Genomic DNA, 16,711 nt, shown 5'->3' with positions numbered 1-16,711 from the left:
GATGGTGAAACTAATCCTAGGAAGCATATCCAGCTATACACTACAACATGGAAGGATATTACACGACAAGAATGGGTACATGGATTCATTCACACATTAGAGACAATACCTAAGAACTAGTACTTAGAAACAAAGCTTCAACATGGTAAAGTAAAATGGGTAGACATGGTTGATGGCTTCATATTAACATTCAACTTTGAGGATGATTTCCCACACATGGATTTGGCCCTTCAAACAGTTAAGAAGAGGATCTTTGAGAATGCAACCCCATTGACATGGAAGCAACCTGATTGGGCTATGCAGATAGAAAATGCACTAGAATGATATAACCTTACTGCAGAAGAGGAAGAAGATTCTCACAACATCGACATAGTAGAATTAGAAGGATACCGAGAAGTAACTGGACCTGAGCCAGAAATACCATATATAATGAAGTCACTAAAGACCAAGAAGGTGAAAATAGGATCAAAGAAAGAACCCAAGTTTGCAACAATAGGAGACTATTGGGATGAAGAAATAGTCAGTAAAGTTACAGAGCTACTTCATGAATACCAAGAACTATTTCCCACCAAGTTTCAGAGATGAAGGGTATAATAGGAGATCTAGGAGTCATGAATATTCCCCTTAAGCCTGATGCGAAGGCAGTCAAACAAAGAACTTACAGTCTGAATGCGAAGTATAAGAAGAAAGTAAAGATAGAGCTTGATAAGATGATAGCAACAGGAATTATTGAATCAGTAGAAGAATCAAAATGGGTGAGTCCTATGGTGGTGAAAGAAAAGAAGACTCAAGGAGAGATTAGGATCTCTGTTGATTTGAGGAAATTAAATGATGCATGTTTACATAATCATTTCCCTACCCCTTTTAGAGATGATTTGCTAGACAATGTAGGAGATCAAGAAGCTTACTCATTTACAGATGGAATTTCAGTTATCATCAAATTAGGATTGTACCTAAATATCAGTATAAGACCACATTTAATATAGAATGGGGCTCATATCAATACATAGTAATGCCTTTTGGATTAAAGAATGCCCCTGCTATATTTTCTAGAGTGGTGGTTGCATCTTTTAAGGAATATATCCATAAATTTTTAGAAGTATAATTTGATGATTGGATAGTATTTGGATTTTTAAGCAAGCATATTGGAAGTTTAAGACTTATGCTTGACACATGTAGTCAATATCAGATCTTTTTGAACTTAAAGAAGTGCATATTGTGTTTACCTTTTGGCATATTCTTGGGACACATTTTTTTTAAGCAAGGACTAATGGCAGATCTTGTTAAGATTGTTATCATTGTGAATTTTCCTCCACCTAAGACAGTAAGACAACTTCACACTACATTGGGACATATTGGGTATTACAGGAAATTCATCAAGGGGTATGCACAGATCACTGCGCCTATGGAGAAATTTTTAAATAAGGATATAACTTTTCAATGGAATGAAGAATGTTGGAAGAGCCTCAACATATTGAAATAAAAATGGTAGTTGCGCCTATATTAGTGTTCCCTTACTGGAAAAAGGAATTCCATGTCCATGTGGATGCCTCTTGTATAGCTTTGGGAGTAGTATTGGCACAACCTGGTGTAGGAGAAATTGATCATCCTATAGATTTTGCAAGTAGAAAGTTATCTAAAGCATAAAATAATTACACCACTATAGAAAGGGAAGGATTGGCCATGGTGTATGCTTTGCAGAAATTTAGACACTATTTGTTGGGATCACACTTTAAAATGTTTACAGATCATTCTGCACTGAAATATTTGGTTAATAAGCATATCTTAGGAGGAAATATTTGCAGATGGTTACTATTATTCCAAGAATATGACTTTGAAATAATTGTTAAAATAGGAAGATTGAATGTAGGACTTGATCATCTATCAAGATTTGAAACAGGGGAAGAACAAACCAACATAGAGGATAATCTCCTTGATGCGCAGTTATTCGCAATCAAAGTTGCAGATGACCACTTTCCATATATCATTCAGTTTTTGACCAAACAGATTGCTCACATGTGAGTGTTGGGGGCTTATTGGGCGCAACCCAACTTGGTCTAAATTTTGGTAAAGACTCTGCATTTTTAGGAGCGGAGTGTGTGGTGGAGTGCGCAATGGAGTGCGAAGTGGAGTACGAAGTGGAGCGTGTAGCAAAGAAGTTGGAATATATCGTGAAGTATAAGGGCATCAGAGTGGGTCAAATCCCCTCCTTTTTGTAAAATGCACGTAATGTTGTAAAAGATGAATGGCTTGCATACCATCGTAGATTGTTTTAGGGAGTCCATGGTATATGGACCATGGTATTTTGATGATATATCCGTCGATGTAATAGTATATATAGGATCAATAATAAAGCAGAGAGAAATCACATCTGGAATTGAATGGTTGTATTATTGTGATCTGTGGTTTGGAAAAGAAGGCGAGGCTCTGCAACTGAGTGCGCAGACAACCTGCAGCTTAGTGCGCAGGTCAAGAAATGTTTGTTGTACAAGAAGTATTATCATAAGCAATAGTTATTGTGGACGTAGTCCCAAATTTGGATAAACCACAGTAAAAGTGGTGTCTTCATGTGTACATTTTCTTAGTATATGTTGTAGAGTAGCAATTTATTACAGTTGCATTTTATTATAGCGCAATGATGATTACAGGTTTATATGATATGTTTATGCGACTAAATGAATGAGGTGAAGTAATTTATGAGTGTTAAGAACAAAATATAATATAAAACACCACATCACATCATCCTTCAAGGTTGCAGAAACGAGATTTTGCATCCTCCCATAGCCACTTCAGGTGAGAAAACGATTTGCTTGTAGGTCATTTCCGAAAGGGCCAATGATTGAGGTTTTTTTTGTTGCGTGGAATAGATCAAACCTGGGTTAGCCCAAATCATAACCAACAAGATCTTGTTGCAAATTTTGAATGAGTTTCCACACCTCTTCATCATTCTTGCATTCAACCCTTTCTTCAGTTATCTAATCAGGTTCGATAATAAAAATGGCATAGAGCAATCCTTCCACATCCTCATCCCTTATTTAGAGTGCATATGCAACAAAATTTTGCTTCCATTTTTTGTAGATGATTTCACATGCATAACCAAACATCTTTGTGACTACATTTTGTTGTTCCTCTGAAGATAATATTTGTTCCAAGAAATATTTAAGACTATCATGATATGTTTTTACCTTGAAGAGTCTTCCCATTGGGTGGACACCATTCCTTCAAAGCATGTAGTATTGTCAAAACTTCCTTCTCATTAGGTTTGTGTAAATAATTTCCCTTGATTGGACAACTTTTAAAAAGTAAGGGGTCTTCCTTCTTGCATTAAAACAACATCAATTCCATTTTCGGAGGCATCACATTCCAGAATAAAGATTTTTGTGAAGTCTGGTGTAGCTAAGAACATTGGTCGATACATTGCCTCTTTAGGATGTTCAAAGGAGTTAGTTCCTTCTAGAGTCCAAACAAATGCATATTTCTTTAGTAATTTTATTAGTGGTGTCGCTATTTTCCCATAATTCTTAACAAACTTGCGATAATACCATATCAACCCGAGAATCCTCAAAGATGCCTTAAGGTTGTGGGGATTTTCCATTCCTTTATGGATTTAATTTTGGTAGGCTCTACCTTAACACCCTCCAATAGTTTGAGAACCCTGTCAACATGTTTAAGATGATATTTCCAACACTTGTTGTAGATTAGTATATCATAAAAAATTACTGACACAAATTTTCTAAGGGTTTGAAAATAGAATTCATCAAATCTTGAAATGTGGAAGGTGAATTAGTATGACCAAAAGGCATGCCCAAAAATCATAATGACCTTGATGAGTTATGAATGTTGTTTTCATAATGTCTTTTGTCTTCATTCTAATTTGATAATATCCTACGTGAAGATATAGCTTGGTGAAGTAAATTTCTCCATTCATCCAAAAATTCGTCAATGACAATAATGGGAAATTTATATTTAATAGTGAGCTTATTGAGACTCTATAATCCAGACACATACGTCATGATCTATCCTTCTTGTGCACAAATACTACTAGAAAAGAGAAGGAACTTTTGACAAGTTGAATTATACCCGCCTCTAGCATTTCTACAACCATACGTTTAATTTAACTCTTATGGGCACAGGGATATTTTTAAGGTCTAATGTTTGGAGGAAAAATTACGGGAATCAAGTAAATAGCATGATCATGATCGTGAATAGGTGGAAAACCTTTGGGAATGTCAAATGCCTTGGAATGATTATCAATGACTCTTTGGAGATCTGGAGAGACAAATGAATTAAATGAATGAACATCTAGTGAGCATAGTTGTGCAATTCTTCTTCAAAACAATTTTCATGCCATTAGAGCCACTTATCTTTCCAGGTTTCCCTGCGATACTCCTTAATTGAATTTCCTTTTCTTCCGAGAAAAAATTCAAGAAAAGTTCTTGAAAATTAAAATCTATCGTCCCCAAATATTATAAGCATTGGACTCCTAATACAATCAACACCACCCATTGGAATTGCAAGCATTTGAAAATTCAATACATATTCCCCCATGGTTAGATTGATCTTATGGCACTTCCCTGAGAAATTTATAGTTCCTCCATTTGTAACGATCACTTGAAACTCTGGTGTTGGATATAGAAAGCAAATCAACTCCTTCGCCATCTTAAAATGAATGAAATTATGCGTACTTCCTGAATCAATAAGCACTATTACCTTTTTCTTCTTGATATATCCTTCTATATTGAGTGTTTTAGAAGTGGTAATTCTTGCCAATGCATTACAATATATGGTAGGATTCATTTCTTATTTTTCAACCCCTAAGGTTGGTTCTTGGTGTATATCTTCTTCTTTTCATGTCTCTTGTTCCTTTTCTTCCTCCTCTTCACAATTTATGTTAAACAATTTCTTCTCAGCACACTTATGACCTTTAGTGTATTTTATATCACAACTTTAACAAAGCCATTTTGCTCTTTTTTCCTCCTATTTTTGTGGTGTCAACCTTGTAGGTTTTGGGAGGCTAGGAGAAGCAACACTTCCATCTTTATAGTTATGAGTGGTAGACTTCCTTGTTGCCATAAATTTGATTTCAACTTTTCTTGCCACCCTAAATGCATTCTCCAATGACTTAGGTTCCCAAAGGAGAACCTCATGTTGGATGTTATTATTTAAAGTCCCTATGAATCCTATCAATCATATGATCCTCTGGAATATCATTTACCTTGATATTCAATCTTTGGAAGTCCTCAATGTGTTCCCCATCTAAACCCTTTTGTTTCAGATTTATCAATTGGCTAAAGAAGGTATCTCTCTTTGTATCCTTATAACGTGTTATCAAATCCTTAGTAAACATTGTCCAAGTAACAGATGGTTTACGATAACAAAGCCATCAATACCATACAAACTGATTGGGTTCTAAATATATAGATGCAATATGTACCTTTTGTGTGTTTTTCACATCATGTAGATCGAAAAACTACTCCATTTGTAGTATCCATGTTATTGGATCCTTGCCATAAAACTTGCTCATATAAATATTTAGAATGTGGTTGGCTAAAAAAAAAAATGGAGTCTCTAAAATCATGATTCACATTCTTTTTGTTTTCATCATGAATCTCATGGGATACCTTGTCACCATTAGGAAGAATTTCTTGTAGAAACTTTGTCAAACCTTCCTTCAAACTTTCCATGTATGCCTTTAAACCTTCTAGATCCATTTTTAAGCCATCCATGCTCCCTTTTAAACCATCCATGTTCCTTTTCAAACCATCCATGTCCCCTTCTAAACCATCCATGTCCCATTCTAGTTAATTTTCAGTGGCTTTTTGTGAGAGAAAAATGTGTTGCACTTGGTCCCGTAAATTTGATATATCATGTTGAATTTCTTCCTCTTCATGCATCATACTGAGGAATTATTAGGGATTAATGTGTGTAGATTAGGAATTCTTTCCAGTACTACTAGTTAAACTGAGATTAGTTTCTTTAAGATAAAGTTAGGCCAAATCTTCCAAGATGACCTACTTATGGACTAGTTCAGTAGAGCGAACTTGTACGGAATTCCATGTGTCATTGTCTCAGTGTGAGGCCCCGAAAATAGTACCCAGAAAACTACAGTATGTGCAATTTCAATAAATTTTTGTGAAATTTAAAATTGATGCCTGAAACAAAAGTTATGATAATTTTCCCCGAAACTCCTATTTGAGACAAAATTCAGGAGCATACACAAACCCTAATTTCTTGAATCATATCTCCGATAATATAGTGAATCATGTTCTAAAAGTTTTAAACGATGTTCATCAAGATTTTGGAGCCACATGGTAGAAATTTCAGCTTCTGAAGCCTCATAAAAAAAGGTTATAGTGAAAAATTCAAGATGACATGTTTAGCGAAACCCTAAGATCCAAATCTCATATACTAAATGTTATGTAACCAGATCATAAAAGTAGAAGAATAGAGAGACTAGAGACTTGAAAATAATCCTCTTCGAGGGGTAACCTCCTTCTACATCACATAAATGAACAATTGTTGGATGATACAAATGACAAGACCTTCTTGGTATATATATATAGGACTCTAAAGGGTAAAAATATAATTACAGCCTACATAACAATAATAATGTAAGGGCTCTACAATAACAATAGTGGGTTTCTATGGGGCACAACGATAACAATATGGGGTTTCTATGGTGCACAATAATAACAATATGGGGGGGGTATACTAGTTTGTCTTGTGAAAGTAAGTAATAAATTATGAGAAGAATTATGCATGCACTACTTGGCATTTAGCATCATTTGAGTGATTTAATCTTATACATAAATGACGCTAACAAATTGAAATAAATTTGATTGTAAAATTTGTTTTAAATGTTTTTTTTAAACCTAGGAATAATTATGAAAGAAATTGTAAGATATATATATATATATATATATATATATATATATATATATATATATATATAGATAGATAGATATAGATATAGATATATATTGTGTGTGTATGGTAAATCGGTAATTTATTGGACTAATTTGGGAGAGATCCAATATCAAACGTAACAGCTATCACTATAACACCTAAGAGGACTAGATATGCCAAGAATTCATGACTTAGCAAGAGTTGTGACTCCATGAATAATAAAAATGGTAGATTATATATATATATATATATATATATATATATATATATATATATATATATATATGTATGTATACATCATGGTGAATCGGTAACTTATTGGAGTAATTTGGGCGAGGCCCAAGATCAAATCTAGTGGTTGCAACTATAACACCAAGACTATATCGAATAGCTTGTAAGCTAGATATGCCAAGAATTTATGACTTAACAAAAGTTGAGACTCCACAAGGGTTAGGGAGTCCACTTCTTGAGCCTTATCACAATGGGCCAAAAGTGACCCCCCATGGGATTTGAATCTGGGTGGAGGGGATAACATGTTAGAATATTACTAATAATAATATTCCAATTTTAAGGTCACGGGCAAGCCAAACACCAAATTGGTGTATGAGACCCCTTTGTTTATGGGACAAGGGACTCACCACCGCATAACAATTTCACTACTAAAGTCTATAAAGACATACATACTCTTACTCCTTTACTTTTAAACTTTTAATCTCTTAAGAGAAAACACATACTTTTAACTATTAAATTTACTTAAATTAAATTTTATAATTATATCTATTTTACTTTATGTTAGGTTCCTATACCAATAGGAGTCATAGTTTTTGAATGGCTGAGATTAAACCGGTAATATGTACATTACTTTGCTTTCTGCAAATGTTTTCCATATTCAAAAAAAGTTAAAAAAATGTAAAGAGGGTATGTCCTAAAAGAATAATCAAATGACAAAAAGAATAAAAAGGTCAAAAAAGATAATAATAAAAAAAAAAAATAATGAACCCCAAGAAAAGAAAAAAGACCATGAAAGTGAGCAAGTCAAAATGCCACTACTATTTACTTTTTGTGCATAATAAATGATTGTGTGTAGTTTGTAATCTTTGCCACAATCCATGATAGTCAAAATGTTTAAACTTGGTTATTTCATGTCTATAGATAGAGAATAAAATCTGGCCAAACAGATTAATCTTGGTAGATAATTAGATAGGTAGAGTAAATAAAAGAAGCACAATTGTTTAATCTGATCCCTTGGATGTAATAAGGTTAGATTTAGTTTGTTTACTATTGTAAAGAGAAAGAAAAATGTTTGATAAGGGTTTGCTAGCTCAAATGCACCCTAATAAAGAGAAGTGAAAATGGTAGGATGAGTAGGTGGGTAAGTAGAAGAAGGGTTGCAAAATGTATGATGATTGATTAGACAAAAGCATGCTTATCATCTTTTTCATCATAAAAGTTCCAAATGTGAATGGTTACTCAAGTATGCAGATGGATATCCAAGTCAATTAATTAATTTCCCTCATTCATTTCACCTTTTACTTAACTAATTTCCCACAACAAAGTTCAAAGTACTTAAAAACCCTAAGCCAAAGAGGCTCAGAGCATTTCTCTAACTTTTGGAGGGACCGGACTGTTGACTCAATGACTTACAAGCAATAAGTACTAAATCCCCTCATAAACATTCATTCCCCCCTTCATTTCATTCATTTTCCCTAAATAATACTCTTTCCTAAGGTTAAAATGCTTTTACCTAGCAAAAGTCTTTTTCCCCCCACATAACATATTTTCATATCAAAAACCCATGAAAACACTATATCCTAAGTTTTTATGTTATTATCGGAAAAGCAATAAAACATAAAATATCATATACTTAAGGTATTGTGCCCCTTTCTGCTCATTTTACTAATTACTAATCTATTTATTAAATCCCAAATAAAAACTCGTTTCCCGTATATATTTAACTCCCGCAATATTAATTAACCCTACCCTAGTTTAATTATATAAACTATGGTTTTCTACCCAAACCCACTAACTAATCGATCCACGATTAAGTTAGTCTAAAAACCCAATTAAATCCCACCGCTAATTACCCTGATACCTTAACCCCACCTTAATCCCTCATTAAATCAAAAACCACCGCGCTTAAACGCCCGCCAGGCCCCCCACTACCTTCCGTGCAACTCCACTGCCCAATCACCGCACGATCACTCCCCTCCACATCTGACGGTCCTCATCCATTTTGGAAGGGCCCGACATCCGAACATTACCCACCCAAAATGGGTTGTTTTCCATTGGGCCCCCGAGGCGACGTGTCACTCAATGAATGGGATCGGGCGGCCTCCCCCCAATACCACCAAGCGTCGAAAAACGATGCGAAGGAAACCACTTACCGCCCACCCGCTACGCGACAAATGACCATTGTTCACCCATACCCGCCAAAATTGACTTTTTGCGCATAAAGCTAAAAATCCCCAAATCATTCGTTTTTATCGTTTGTTCAACTGTAAACCTCCATGCACGCACCTGTGAACGTCAAAGCTGTCAACCCATGTACAATTGCACCCTGAAGATGCCACAAAGCTCCCAGATTGCCTTCCAGCCTGCTCGAAGCCTTTTCAACCATTCACAGTTGCCATTCACCCGGTCAGACCCAGTTTTCTTCAATTCCAGGTATTTAAGCCATAATTCACTGAAAAACCCTGTCAATTTCAGAACCAGTCGCTGAGTTTTCTTAATTAAAATAAAAAAGGAACTCTGGTAACACAAACCCACCTGGAATTGAACCACCATTGCCCTAACAAACTGAAAAATTTCCTCCCCCATTCTCAAATCCACAAGAACTGAGAATGGTCACCCCAATTGCCATGGATGTCAGACCTATTTCCACTCCTCACCTGGACCTAGACCACCTCCCCCTGGCTGATAAAGATTTCCAAATCAAGGACACCTCTATCCTTGAATCCCCTCTCAAACTATACTGCCGATATAGAGATCAATACCTGAACCATGCTGATAAAATTGGTCTTTGGGAGTCCAATTTTCCTAAGTACCAATTCCTTGAAGTTCACATCTTCCAAGAATTTGTTCATTACTGCCATGCAAATTATATCCCTAATTAAAGAGCAGTGATGTCCCCTGACCAAACCATACTTTTCACCATCACTGTTAAATCAATTAATGAAATGCTGCAACTTCCGCCAGGGCAAAACCTAACCCCCATTTCAATTGGAGACCTATTAGATCAATTCCCCAAGCTTACCACTGCAAAACTTGCTGAGATGTTCCAAACCTTCATCAGGGAGGAAAAGTATATCCCAAAAGATCCTCCTCCATATGTGGCTACCATGTTTTCCCCATTTGGACAAGACATTGTAGCAATGATATCCAATGTCCTAGGGTATACCACCAGTGAGTATATAGATGAGATCATCTTGGCTTTCATGTCCATCTTCACTCCAGGACAACCTCCTGTTGTCATTTATGATTATGCCAAGTTTATAGCTGATAGGATGCATGACCAATTTCTAAGGATGAGTAATGAGAGAGTCTTTAAGTATTCCTCTGTCTTGTATCACCTTTTTCTATACTACCAAGCAGATAAGTTCCCCTTTACTCTCCAGAAACTTGACACAAAAGGTCACCCTAGATCAGTAATTTTCTGGACTCCATTGATCCATAAATGTGATTCTCCATATTCATATACAAACTTCATAGACCTATTTGTACATCCCATTGTGACAATGCTGCTAGGAAGCCCTCCTCCAAGAATCAGTTCAGATATAAGGAGGATCTTGCAACTCTCAAAGCAGCACAAAGTGGGGAATTGGTACTTGTAATAAAACCACACTGAAATTAGGATATATGGCTGTGAGCGGGCCTCTTATAAACTACCCAGATACCTCCCAATGAGGTTATTTTCTCTGGAGTACTACGAGCATATAATCAATTCAGATGAGGTACATTTTGTCAAAGACAAAAAGAAGGCCCAGCTCAGGATCAAAGACGAATTAGGCCCCTTTGTTTGTAATAGCAAAGAAGCTAGAAAGGAGGCAGAACAAATCCTTCAAGGACTAAATCTAAAACAGAGCTTCATATGGAGATATGATCCCTTCGAATTCATCTGCAATAGAAGACAGGAAAACAAGATGGCTCCCTACATTCACCACTGAATCCCTGAAAGAGAAAAATATGCCAATCAATTGGAATGGGTGGAGAATACTTTAGAAGACAGGGATAGCACTGAAGTTGTTGTGGAAAACAATTTAATTGATCTAGAGAAATAGCTTGATGAGGGTTATTTCCTGCAGGTTCCAGGAGAATCATAGGTTCAAGAAGAATCATAGGTATAGCAAGAATCAGAAGTACCAGAAGAATCAGAAGCACTTGAAGAACCAAAACTATCAGAACAGACGGACAGGCTAGAGACCACTATGATTACCCCCCCAGTATTATAGATTCCTCTAAATGAGGATAAAAACCTCAAAAGAAACAGGGAAGGGGCCACTCCTTCAGGAAAAACAACATCTCCAACCTATGCAGGGACAAGCCAAGCAAAGAGACAAAGGATAAATCCTATTTCTGGACAGAAATATACAGAAGAGACAGTTGATGTTACAAGCATAGAAAGAGAAGGAAGCAAGCATGCCACTCCCTCTGGAGGCATCCTAGAACCTTCCACATCACATACCCAGATATTGGAAAGACAGAAAAGTGTGGAGGTATCCTCTTTCAGAATGCTAGCAGACAAAGACCAGGATGTCAAAGAAAGATACAAAGAAATAAAAGCCAGAAATGAGAGGTTGAAAGCCCAGACCTATGCACAATATTTGAAGATGACCCCTATCAATCAGATAAGGCTTATGTCAGCTTTTGATGTTAAAGAGGGGAAAATGCAGATGACATTCATGAAGCCCACTACTCAGCAACCGAGAACAACAACAGACTTCAAAAAGATAGACTTCAAAGTATTGGCAAAGGACATTCATCCTATTGACTAGATTGAGCTGCACAAGCAGACAGGGGAGATGATTTACTCCACCTTGACAGGGAAAGCCATTGCTGCCCACCAATTGCAAAACTCCCTGAATAATATATCAACGCAGTTCCAGTTGGAGAAGGCCTCTTCACAGGCCAAAGATACCAGAATCAAGTCCTCATTGAGTTGGGACACGATCCAAAGATGTAAAGGCCACAGAAAAATTAATAAAGAAGAAGAATGATGATATAGCTACTCTGAAGAAATAGCTCAAAATTCCCCAGTTGCATCACCCACAAACAATAGAAGTTTTGGAGGCACAAAAAGGACATGAAGAGCTCATGGACTTGGTCCTAAAGCTAAATGACCAACTAAAAGAGATAAAGAAAGAGTTGGACATTTTGATTCAGTCCAAACAAAGTGACCTGGCAACAACTTCCACAACTTCCATTCCCACAGTGACAAAAACAATTCCTTCTACATTGGCAGCATCATTGGCACCTACAGCTCCACCTGCCACAACACTGCCAATCACAACTGAATCTACAGTAGCAGGCACACCAACAAAGAAAACAACAGAGCTAGTAAAAGCCATGGAGGAGATGTCAATCCAGGCAATAGAGCTCAAAAGGCTAAAGGAGAAAGTGGCAAGCTTAGAAATTGACTATAAGCTTGCCCAAATTCAACAAAGAGAAGAAACACAGAAAGCCCTAAGGATGGGTGAGAAAATTAAAGTCCTAGAGAAAGATTTGACACTGCAGAAGCCACTAGGACAGACTAAAGAAATGCTCTGGGCCAATATCATTGACTCTGTCAATGATATTTGGCCATCAATTCAAGTTATATTTGAGCAAACTGCATTGGTGAAGGTAGCCACTGAGGCTATGTAGAAAGTAAAGGAAGAGTTAGGATACCAACCTGAGGATGCAAATCGACTCATCCACCTCCTAAACAGTAAGAACAGGCATGACCTCCATGAGATTGGTGTAGAGGATAGGACCAAAGCCATTCTAGAGGTCAAAAAGGTTCTTTCCAAAAGAAACCTTATGCTCAACTTGGAAGAAAAGTGCCACAACATGCAGGTGGCCATTGACAGGTTTATGGCCAAATTTCAAATTTTGAGGGACAAAGGCCTTCCTAGTCCTATGGTCATCCATGATAAACTCATGACCCAATTGGACTACACTGACAGACTTAGGAAATTGGCTAAGGAACAAGCCAGTACTTCAGGTATAAAAGCCCTGCCAACTGGAAAAGTATTGTATGATACTTTGGAAAATCTATTTTTCCTAGAACATGAGGTGAAACATTTGTTTGTCACCAAGCCCAATTTTGCAAAATACACAGAGGCAGATGAAATTTATAGAAGAATGTTAAAAGTAAAGTTACCTGAGGATGAATGGTGGGAAAAAATGACAAATTTACTATAAGTTTTACATCAGAAAGTTACCACAGTAAATCTGAAGGCAACCAGATGAAATAGGTAAAAGACAAATAAGCAGGGTCAAAGAGTAGCAGAGTCAAAGAGTATCAGTGAAAGATCAACGTGAAGAAGATTCCAACATACAAATATCAGCCAGCTTAAAGGGCTCCAATTCAACTACAACAGCCAGCACTACCACAATAAAAGGGACAGCGTGCTACAGTTTTCCATCTGTCCCTATCTTCATGCTTGAAGATATTTTGATTCCATAGATTAAATCTCAGATTGTTATGAGATATTTTGTAAATATTTTTTGTATAAATACTTCACATTTCGAAGTATTTGGGGTGGATTCCATGACATTTCTATAGACTTTCTCTTTCAAATCATAACTCTATTGTATCAATGACTGGATTGGCTTGCTGGATCAAGGAATAAAGGTCAAATATTTTACAAGATTCTTATGTAAAGCGAAAATACAAATAAGTATTCTCTCATGTTTATTGTTGTTTTCCTTATGTTTCTTCATAATCTTGTTTGTTTCTCTAAAATCTGAATGTATAACAAGGAATGATATTTCAGAAATTGCTTGAATGCACTTTGTCTTGACTGTTTACATTCTAAATGATTTCTGTTAAACTATCTTAGTTAGGGAATTCTTAACTGCTCCTTAGCTTCCGTAGTTTCTCCACTGGTTTATAACAAAGGATTTTTAGTTGCTCTTTGTTCATGATCACCCTCTGTTCTTCATTTTGATCCCGGTCCAAGGATTCTTCATTGCCCTTTCACCCTGGTTAGAATCATTTCATCCATTAGACCTGAAGATTTGCCTTTCGCTTTGCTAGCCTGCCCTGTGAACATTCCCTTTAATGATCTGGTCCAGTGATGCTTTCCATTGATTGACTCCATAGCCCAATGGCTTGAAGACCTAGCTCTATCCATCTGTTCTAAGAATTCCACCACCCAACCTTCAATCCAAAATCAAAACCCCATGCACACTAAGAACTAGCCTAAAATCTTCATAAAACAAAGTTAAATTATAAAGAGAGAGCCCTCTCTAGACTTAGGTTGGCTAGAACCTAAGACTAAAAGATTGGTTTGTGGTTACCTCAGATGATTCCTTCTTTTGATAACTTCTAAAGAAAACTTCTGAGTGATAACACTTTACAACACTTACATCTTTAAAATGAAAAATCTTTTATAAAAATATATACTTTATAAGACAAAACTTTTAATAAAATCTTATTGGTCATGATTTTCAAAAAAAAAAAAAAAACTTATATATATATAGATATATCCCCTATAAGACAAGACCTTGCATAATAAAATATTTTATTATTCCAAAGAAGTTATTTATTCAACTTTTCTGAGTGAAGTGTAATGGTTATCTTTGAGTTTGACCTTGCATAATAAAATATTTTATTATTCCAAAGAAGTTAATTATTCAACTTTTCTGAGTGAAGCGTAATGGTTATCTTTGAGTTTCAATTGTAAAGTTTTTTTTTTTTTTTTAGTGGGGGAGAAGCATCCCCGCTGAAGAATCATAATACAACATATATCGCCGAAGCGAGCAGATTTCATCATACAACATTTATCGCCGAAGCGAGCAGAATTACGTCAGCACCAAAACACATCATCGAAACACGTACATAGTCATCGAAACAAATGTGCTGCAGCATCGCGCAGCTCCCGCAGGAATCGAACATGGCTGGGGGGTGCGAAAGCCAACAGCTCTAACCAGTACATCATGCACTCACGTGCAAATCAATTATAAAGTTTATTTTTGAATTAAAATGTAATATCTATTTTGAAATTCAAAAAGGAATTGTTTTAAAATAAATATAATGATAAATTAAGTTGAATAATTTGATGTTAAAATGAAAGGAGATTAAGTTAATTAGACATTGAAATTTATATAAATTATTCTTTATATGATATTGAAAGTTATATAAATAACTTTATGTGGGTTTGAAAAATATATAAATGACTTTATGTGTCACTTGGATTAAGAGTCTCTTGTCCAATTTGAGGTGGTTATCCAATGGCTTTCGTTGCCCGCATGAAATTCTAAATCCGAATCTTAATCTAAAATCTCACCATTTCCTTTGCACGCTGTTAGGCTGTCGACTTCACGATTAAGACCGCTGAGGTTGGAAGAGCCACATAGTACTCATCGACATATGCCACGAGGTAAGCCATTTCTTTTGAGTAGCTCTCTTAGTTGTTTAATCATCTTTTATACAAAGTCCACGTGTCATGGTATTACCTGTTTTGAAACCTGCATGAATAGTTGCCAAAAGAGTTATAAAAGAAAAAGTATCTAACTTCAATGATTGGACAATGTTTTCTCAAACAAAATTATATATGGTTTGTTTTTAATTATAAGTACGATTATTTTTTTAATGTTTTTGAATGTGTTTTTGGTTAAATTTTCTCGAAAATTGCATAAGAGTCTGTTGGAATGGTAGGTTTGAGTTGTATAAGACTCTGTTGGAATGGTAGGTTTGAGTTGTATAGTCTAAATAATTTGAATAAGGTTAATATATTTTAAGGTTTTAAATTTATTTATACATTTAATAGTACAATTTAAATAAAAAACAATATAATTTAACAAAAACTTGTACCATGACATTTTAATTAAAAAAATAACATAAAATAATTAAATTAAGGCATCTTTAGATGAGGTGTTCGACACAAACAAAGGTGGGGGGCAGGTTGTTGCCATCCCACTTGGCCATAACAGAAAGGGATGTGGTAGTATGCCCCCCTAAATGTCTGCCCATGCATAGTGAAGGTTCCTCCTTCATTATCCGATTCAATGAAATGAACATCCCTATTGGTTAAGTTAACCCTGCATCAAATCCACCATCGTTGGAAGCATGCATTGAGATCTACCTACTTGACCATGGCCCATGCGGCTGGGAACGACTCATCATCACTCGACATGGAAATCAATGTAATGGCCTGAGATTTTAGTTGCATCCATCCTAGCATCAATGTTGTTCAACTTTTTAAACGAGATCTCATTGCAACCTTCAAGATTATGGTTACAATTCTCTTCTTTGAGCAGGGAATCTTGTATGTTGGTTGTCAGGATGAAATTTTTTTCCTTGCAAAATTCTCCATTGTGCCAGGATCTTTTAGGATTATTTGATATTGCTCAAAGGTAGTAGCACATGCTACAAGATGCATTATTCTCTGTGGATAAGGTTGTTTCTCTTGCAAACCTAGATTAATACCCTATTTCCCTCCTTTACATAAGCAACTTGAAGGTAGTCCAACCAACTCCTTAGTGTCATCTTGCACACTTCATTGCAACATGGCTCCCTCTTGACAACTAGGTATATCTTTCTAATGTAAAGTCTCCCCTTAAATCACTCTGGTTCTTGCGGTGTATTTATCCTGAGAATTTT

Source organism: Pinus tabuliformis, chromosome 8 (genome assembly GCF_031772625.1).
Source record: "Pinus tabuliformis cultivar Carrire ecotype Pingquan chromosome 8, CPIR1, whole genome shotgun sequence".
Taxonomy (NCBI): Eukaryota; Viridiplantae; Streptophyta; class Pinopsida; order Pinales; family Pinaceae; genus Pinus; species Pinus tabuliformis.
This window is presented reverse-complemented; position numbering follows the sequence as displayed.